At 43.1% G+C, this 7,370-nt stretch overlaps 1 pseudogene across 1 annotated transcript; it reads right to left on the reverse strand.

Annotated features, from left to right (window-relative positions):
• Nucleotides 1-257: 257 nt before the first annotated feature.
• LOC308263507 (riboflavin kinase-like) lies at nucleotides 258-6,649 on the reverse strand (annotated as a pseudogene). The gene is made up of 3 exons: nucleotides 6,613-6,649; nucleotides 3,412-3,542; nucleotides 258-789 (listed from the first exon to the last, which is right to left on the reverse strand). The product of its transcript is annotated as a riboflavin kinase-like (transcript).
• Nucleotides 6,650-7,370: the final 721 nt, after the last annotated feature.

Here is a 7,370-nt window from a genome sequence, read left to right on the forward strand (position 1 = left end):
AGTAATTCTTGCTCAAATTAGGAATTTACTTTTCTGACCTTTACTTATGTACATTTTTCCCATTGTAAGATGCTTAGTATCTTTCTAGTGATTCATTTTATTAAACCTATTATGAAAAACCTTGATTTCTAAATGAATCTTTTAAGTACTCTATGATGGGTTTAACAGGGACGCATAATAGAGTGAACTACCTTGTATGCCTAATTTACGGCCACAGAAACATGTTTGGTTTTTAAAGTACAAAGAAGATGAGACTGCAGAGTCGTGAACAGTGGGATGAGAACTAAGATGATTTTTCAGTGTGCATTCATTAGTTTGCTTTTGGGAACCTGGAAGAAATGGTCATCTTTGAGTTTCAAATGTTCTAGTAAATCTAATTTTATTTTATTTTTTTTTTCAATATTTTCTTGAATTGCTGAAATAAGTGACTCTAAAGAATCACAGTTCTTTTCTGGTCGGAGGTAGCCGAGGGTGGCCACACTGAGGATTTCCCCACAGAAGCCCTCTTTGAAAGTAGGCATGATGTGAGTTTCCATAGACTTTTTCATGTTCTTGTAGTATGGGTTCCATCCTGTGCTCACAACCATCTTATGGACATCTCCACTTCCACCAGTGGACCATCATGACGATGGATACATCAGCAGGAAGATTATCAACTACTTCTTCAGGAAAATGAGCTGTGGGGATGCCTAGCTGCTTGGAGCCCCACTGGAAGCCCTGCATCAGCTGGTCCCGGCAGAAGTACGGCAGGGTTCTCAAGATGGCATCCCCTGGGGGCTCAGGCCAGGTCTGAGCATAGAGCGGACCTGTCCTTGGGGCACTTCACACTGGGGACCCTCGCACCGCAGACCCCGACAGACACAGCCAGATGACTCAGCTTTTCAAAAACTCAGTTTTTCAAAATTAAAAAAAAAACCCTCTTTTTTATTTTGAAATAGTTTTGTTAAATTACCACATGCTGGCCTTGAACCTGCTTTCTTTCTGTTTCAGTCTCCTAAGTACTGGGATTACAGGTATGCACCACCATGTTCAGCTCTAAACTTTGTAACTAAAAACTATACTGTTCATGGAGGTTAGAACTCCCCTGGACCCCATATTAGTTTGACATTTCAGTGTTTCTCTTAAGTGAAAAGACTAGGGGATTTGGAGGAAATACAATGCTGATATATTAACATTGTGACTGGCCAGGTGTGGTGGCACATACCTGTAATCCCAGTACTTGGGAGGCTGAGACAGAAGGATCACAGGTTCAGTGCCAGTTTCAGCAATTTAGCAAGACCCTCAGCAACTTAATGAAACCCTGCTTCAAAATTTAAAAAATCAAATTGGGCCTTGGATTCAATCCCTGGAACCCTCCCCCCAACACACACAGTGTGAGTGTTACAAAAACTAATGCTGATAGTTCCTTTAACAAGAACATTCCAGACCCCAAATAGTAGAGTCGGTGAGACCAAATCGAAATCCTTGGACTGCATTCACTGCCCTCTAGTGTGTCCATATGGGGTGTCTGGAAGTTATCCTATGTGAAGAACAATTGGAAGAACTGGAGATTTTTCTTTTCCTTCCTTCCTTCCTTCCTTCCTTCCTTCCTTCCTTCCTTCCTTCCTTTATTTATTCTTCTTTTTGCAACACTGGGGATTGAACCCAGGGTCATTCTACCTCCGAGCTACACCCCCAGTTCCATTTTTATTCTTTATTTTGAAACAGGGTCTCACCAAGTTGTGGAGCGCTTTACTAAGTAGCTGAGGCTGGCTGCAAACCGCGATCCTCCTGTCTCCTGTCTCAGCCTCCCAAGTACTGAGATTACAAATGTGCACCACCACGCCCAGTCAAACTGAGGCGGTATGTGTGTGTGGGGTAGACTGAGGGATCAACTGGAATGTACTGACTTAAAAGTTTCAAAAGCTTTTTCTATAGTCCCTGGCATCTCTTTGAGTGGGAAAATGACATGACAGAACCATTCTTTATGAAATTTGGCCCAGGGATTGGTTAGTAGGATTGTAAGTAAGAGGCAGAGAAATCCAGAATAACATTATCATGTCAATACACACAGTACATACTGTTTTTTAGGCAAAAGTAACCTTTTTATAGAGTTGTAAAATTTTATTATATTTAATTGCCAAAGAAACATTATGAATTTTTATAGCTGTATAAAAAAACAACCATTTTTTTAAAAAAAGAATAAACATTTTAAAGTCAGAAAAAAAAGTGACCTCATTTCTGCCCATCAGTAGTGAGAGATACAGGGGGAAATGGATGATCAGAACAAGAAGTTAGCCCAGGAAGATTACTTCAAATGAACTCATGTCAGTGTTTTCAAGATAAAAAAAGCTACTGAGTTGGCTGTCAAGAGGGGGACATTTCAAGATGGAGGATGATGTGGCAAAGAAGAGACTGCAGCAGCGAACTGCGCATGGCAGAGAAGGGAGGGATGTCGAGCATCCTGATCTATTTAGAGTCACCGGAGTGAAATTGTTGAGAAGGTGAGATACAAGAGCCCAGCTTGTTACCAAGAGGAACAAAGGCTTCCTTGTGTTCTACATGACACGCTATTTACTACATCGATTGAGAAGCACTGATAGCGGCCACATTTTGACTTTCTCTTCAGCCCAAGGCTTTTTTTCCCCCCTTTTCTTTCTTCTTTTTTTCTTTTTCTTTTCTTTCTTTCTTTCTTTCTTTCTTTTTTTTTTTTTTGTGGTACTGGGGATGGAACTCAGGGGCATTCTCCCTCCAAGCTACCCCCAGCCCTATTTTTTATTCTTTATCTGGAAGCAGGGTCTCACTGAGTTGCTGAGAGCCTCACTCAGAGCTGACGCTAGCTTCAAACCTCTGCAATCTTCCTATCTCAGCCTCCCAAGTACTGGGATTACAAGCGTGAGCCACCACGTCTGGCTCCAGCCCTGTTTTTAATTCTTTATTTTGAAACAGGGTCTCACTGAGTTGCAAAGGGTCTCACTAAGCTGAGGCTGTCTGCGACCACGATCCTCCTGTCTCCGCCTCCCAGATGCTGGGATTACAAACATGCGCCACCATGCCCACTGGCATTCTATTTCTGAGCTATACCCTCAGCCCTATTTTGTTTTTTATTTTCAAACAGGGTCTCAGTAAGTTTCAGGGGGCCTCACTAAGTAGCTGAGGCTGGCTGCAAACCAGCGATCCTCCTGTCTCAGCCTCCCAAGTACTGGGATTACAAGCATGAGCCACCAAGCCTGGCTTCGAGCCTGAAGATTTGCAGGTCCCGTTTAAATGCATGATGTCCCTCCCATCTCTGTTCCTCCTTCAGTTCTTCTCACTCTCCATCTTCTGACAAGTCCTTAGAGACAAACATAAACAATAAAAATGGTGAGTAAGCCTCCCTTATTTCAGCAAGCCCTCAAATCTGCCTTAGATCTACAGCAGTGATTCTCAAACCAGGGGGACTTCCAACCTCCCCCCACCAGGGGATGTTTGATAATACTGAAGACGGTTTTTGATTGTCACATCTAGGGCAAGGGCTGCTGTTGGCACCTGGTGAGGAGAAGCTAGGGAGGCTGCCAAACATCCTGAAATGCACAGAACAGCACTCAGAAACTAAGATGTGTCTGACCCCAAGTGTTAGTAGCAATAGTGCTGAGGATGAGACACCCTGGGCTAGAAACAGGGCTGGCCAGTTTGTATGAGAAACACCCGAAGCACACTAGACTTCTTTGTTCTAGGCAGGGGGCAAGCAGCTCAGAGCACAGTCTCAAGTATCTTCTGTGAGCATTGACTTTCCCTGTGGCTGAACGTTGGGAAAATCAACAAACGTGGTTTCTAATTTTCTTTGCTCAGTGTATATGATTTCTACTATAAGAAAATGCCTTCTATTTATTTATTTTTGTGGTACTGGGAATTGAACCCAGGGGCATGCTATCCTCAGCCTATTTATTTATTTATTTATTTATTTATTTATTGTGTTACTGGGGATGCAACCCAGGGGCATTTTACCTCTGAGCTAAACCCCCTGCCCTATTTTTTATTCTTTATTTTGAAACAGGGTCTTACTGAGTTGCAAAGGACCTCTCTAAATAGCTGAGGCTATCTGTGAACCGTGATCCTCCTTTCTCAGCCTCCTGAATGCTGGGATTACAAGCATGTGCCACCATGCTTGGCTTCCCCAGCCCTTTTTAAATTTTTTGTTTTGAAACAGGGTTTGAGACTCTCACTAGGTTTGAGAGTCTCATTAAGTTGCTCAGACTGGTCTTGAACCTGAGTTCCTCCCATCTTAGACTCCCAAGTACTGGGATTACAGGCATGCGCCACTGTGCCTGACTTTTCTTCCTTCTTCCTTCCTCCTTCTCCTTCTCCTTCTCCTTCTCCTTCTCCTTCTCCTTCTCCTTCTCCTTCTCCTTCTCCTTCTTCTGTACTGGGTATTGAATCCAGAGGTGCTCTGCCACTGAGCTACATCCCCAGCCCCTTTATTTTTATTTTGAGTCAGGGTCTTGCTAAATTGCCAAGGCTGGCCTCAAATTTTTTAATTCTCCTGCCTCAGCCTCTCCAGTAGCTGGGATTCCGGGCATGTGTCACCGTGTCTGGCTAAATATCTACATTTATTTATTTATTTATTTATTTATTTATTTATTTTTGTGGTATTGAAGATTGAACTCAGGGGCATATTACCTCTGAGCTACATCCCCGGCTTTTATTCTTTATTTTGAAACAGGGTCTCACTAAGCTGCGGAGGGCCTCACTAAGTAGCTGAGGCTGGCCACGAACCCAGACCCTCCTGACTAAGCCTCCCAAGTACTGAAATTACAAGCATGCACCACCACGCCCAGCTAAATGTTTACCTTTAAATACTCTTTTTGGTTGTTGTTGTTGTTATCTGCAGTACTGGGATGGAACCCAGGGGCATTCTACCTTTGAGCTATACCCTCAGCCCTATTTTTTTTTTTTTTTTTTTTTGGTTGTACTGGGGGTGGAACCCAGAGGCTTTTCTACCTCCAGGCTATACTCCCAGACCTATTTTTTATACTTTATTTGGAAACAGGATCTCACTAAGTTGCTGAGAACCTCATTAAGTAGCTGAGACTGGTTTCGAATCTGTATGATCCTCCTGTCTCATCCTCCCAAGTGCTGGGATTACAAGCATGCGCTACCATGCCTGGCCTCAGCCCTATTTTTTATTTTTTATTTTGAAACAGGGTCTCACTGAGTTGCAAAGGGCCTAAGTCTGCAAACCATGATCCTCCTTTCTCGGCCTCCCAGATGCTGGGATTACAAGTGTGGCCACTGCCTGGCTTTCTTTTTGGTAATTATGACCATAACTTTGTCTCAGTAGTTCCTCTTCATTGAGTTTGGGCAGGATATGTCTAAAGCCACAAATTTAAATTCTTAGGGCAAAATATCCAAGACTCTTCTTCTGTTTACCAACCATTCCTCCTTTTTCATTCAAAACTATATCTGAAGAATTAGGAATTGGTAAAGCTGCTCATGGCCATGTAACTTCTCAACTTTATTAGTGTGTCTTGTCCTCATCTGAGAAAATAACTTTTCCCCTCAAAATTGTGTCATTCTGTCTTTCCTGCAACTCCAAACCAAAAATTATGATATCAGAAGCCTGGCGCAGAGGTACATATGCCTGCAACCTCCAAGTTGGGAAGCTGAGACAGAAGAGTCATAGCTTTGGGGCCATTCTCAGCAATTTGGCGAGGCCCTCTATAACTTGGTAAGACCCTGTTTTAAAAAAAAAAAACTTATTTACAATAGAGAATTTTATTTGAAACATCCATTAAAAAAAACAAACGAGTCAATAAATGCTGATCAAGTTTGCACTACTTAAAGCAGGAGTCCCTAAACACACTGTACATGTTCACAGTAAATCACAACCTACTGACAGCCAGGCGTGGTGGCGCACGCTTGTAATCCCAGCATTTGGGAGGCTGAGACAGGAGGATTGCGGTTTTTGGACAGCCTCAGCTACTTAGTGAGGCCCTCTGCAACTCAGTGAGACCCTGTTTCAAAAAATAAAGAATCAAAAAATAGAGCTGGGGGTGTAGCTCGGAGGTACAATGCCCCTGGTTCATCTGTTGATAGGCCTCCATTAACAGATGAATGGATTGCAAAATTATGGGAAATATACACAATGGAATTCTACTCAGCTATAAAGAAGAAAAAAATCATGTCATTCGCAAAAAGATGGAAAGACCTGGAGAACATTATGTTAAGTGAGATCAGCCAAGCACAGAAAAAGAAGGGCCGTATGTTTTCTCTAATATGCTCAAGCTAGGGAGTATTAGGGATACCAGAGGGACTCTGGATAATGGAGGGGAAAGCTCAGCAAAGCCAGAAAGGAGGGGTAGGGGAGGAAGAAGGCTGAGGTTTATTCATGAAAAAGCTACATTTGAATATGTGTATACATGTGACTATAACATTGTTTACCTGGACACTCAGTATTGGGAGGGAGAGAAAAGGGGAAGTGAGGGGAGGGCACCAAGTACTGTGTGAATATCTGCCATTGTGGACGTGATCCACATTATGATGTGAGACGATAGTGCACCAATAAGATTTAAAAAAATATAATGTCCCAGGTTCTGTCCCCAGTACTGCAAAAACCAAAACCAAAACCAAAACACAAGAAAAACCCCTACTCACCTGGGAGTTCATGTATAAAGGGCAAGATCAAAGTCATCGATGTGCCTCTTATTAGAGAATCAGATAATCTCCCTGATACAGGAACTCTGAAATTAACTTGCTATGAATTATACTAGGAAAATGCAAGCCATGGCAAGAAATCCTGATAAGTCTCTTTAGCACTGTTTACATTCAAGTCAGCTTTATTTGTTTTATTTTTTGGTGGTACTAGGGTGGAACCCAGGGGCTTTCTACCTCTGAGCTCTACTCCCAGACCTATTTTACATTTAATTTGGAAACAGGGCCTCACTAAGTTGCTGAGAGCCTCACTAAGTAGCCGAGGCTGGCTTCGAACCCGCGCGATCCTCCTGTCTCAGCCTCCCAAGCGCGGGGATTACAAGCGTGCGCCACCACGCCCGGCTAAGTCAATTTTATAGAAAGGAAATACAGTAGTGCATACAAAAAGTGAACATTATCTGTCCCTGGCCTGGAAAGACAGCAGTGTGCTAACAGTCATATTGCACACAACAGTCTTGTTCACGTGGTTGGGTCCAAAGTTAGCTTTTTTCCATTCTGGCAACTGGAGCACAAAGTCGGGCTGGGCTTCTAGAATAGAAAGCCTATGGGTTTCTCCACCTCAGAGTCCTGATGCGGAAATTCAGGGCTGTGTTGGAAATGGAGACACCTGGAAGGTGAGCAGCTTCTCTAAGTTCAGTTGCCTCAAAAGGGGTCCCTAGGGCCACAGCCTCCAGCTCTTTTGGGGGTGGGGTTCTTGGCCT

Source organism: Muscardinus avellanarius, assembly GCF_963383645.1.
Source record: "Muscardinus avellanarius genome assembly, chromosome: 5".
NCBI classification, from domain to species: Eukaryota; Metazoa; Chordata; class Mammalia; order Rodentia; family Gliridae; genus Muscardinus; species Muscardinus avellanarius.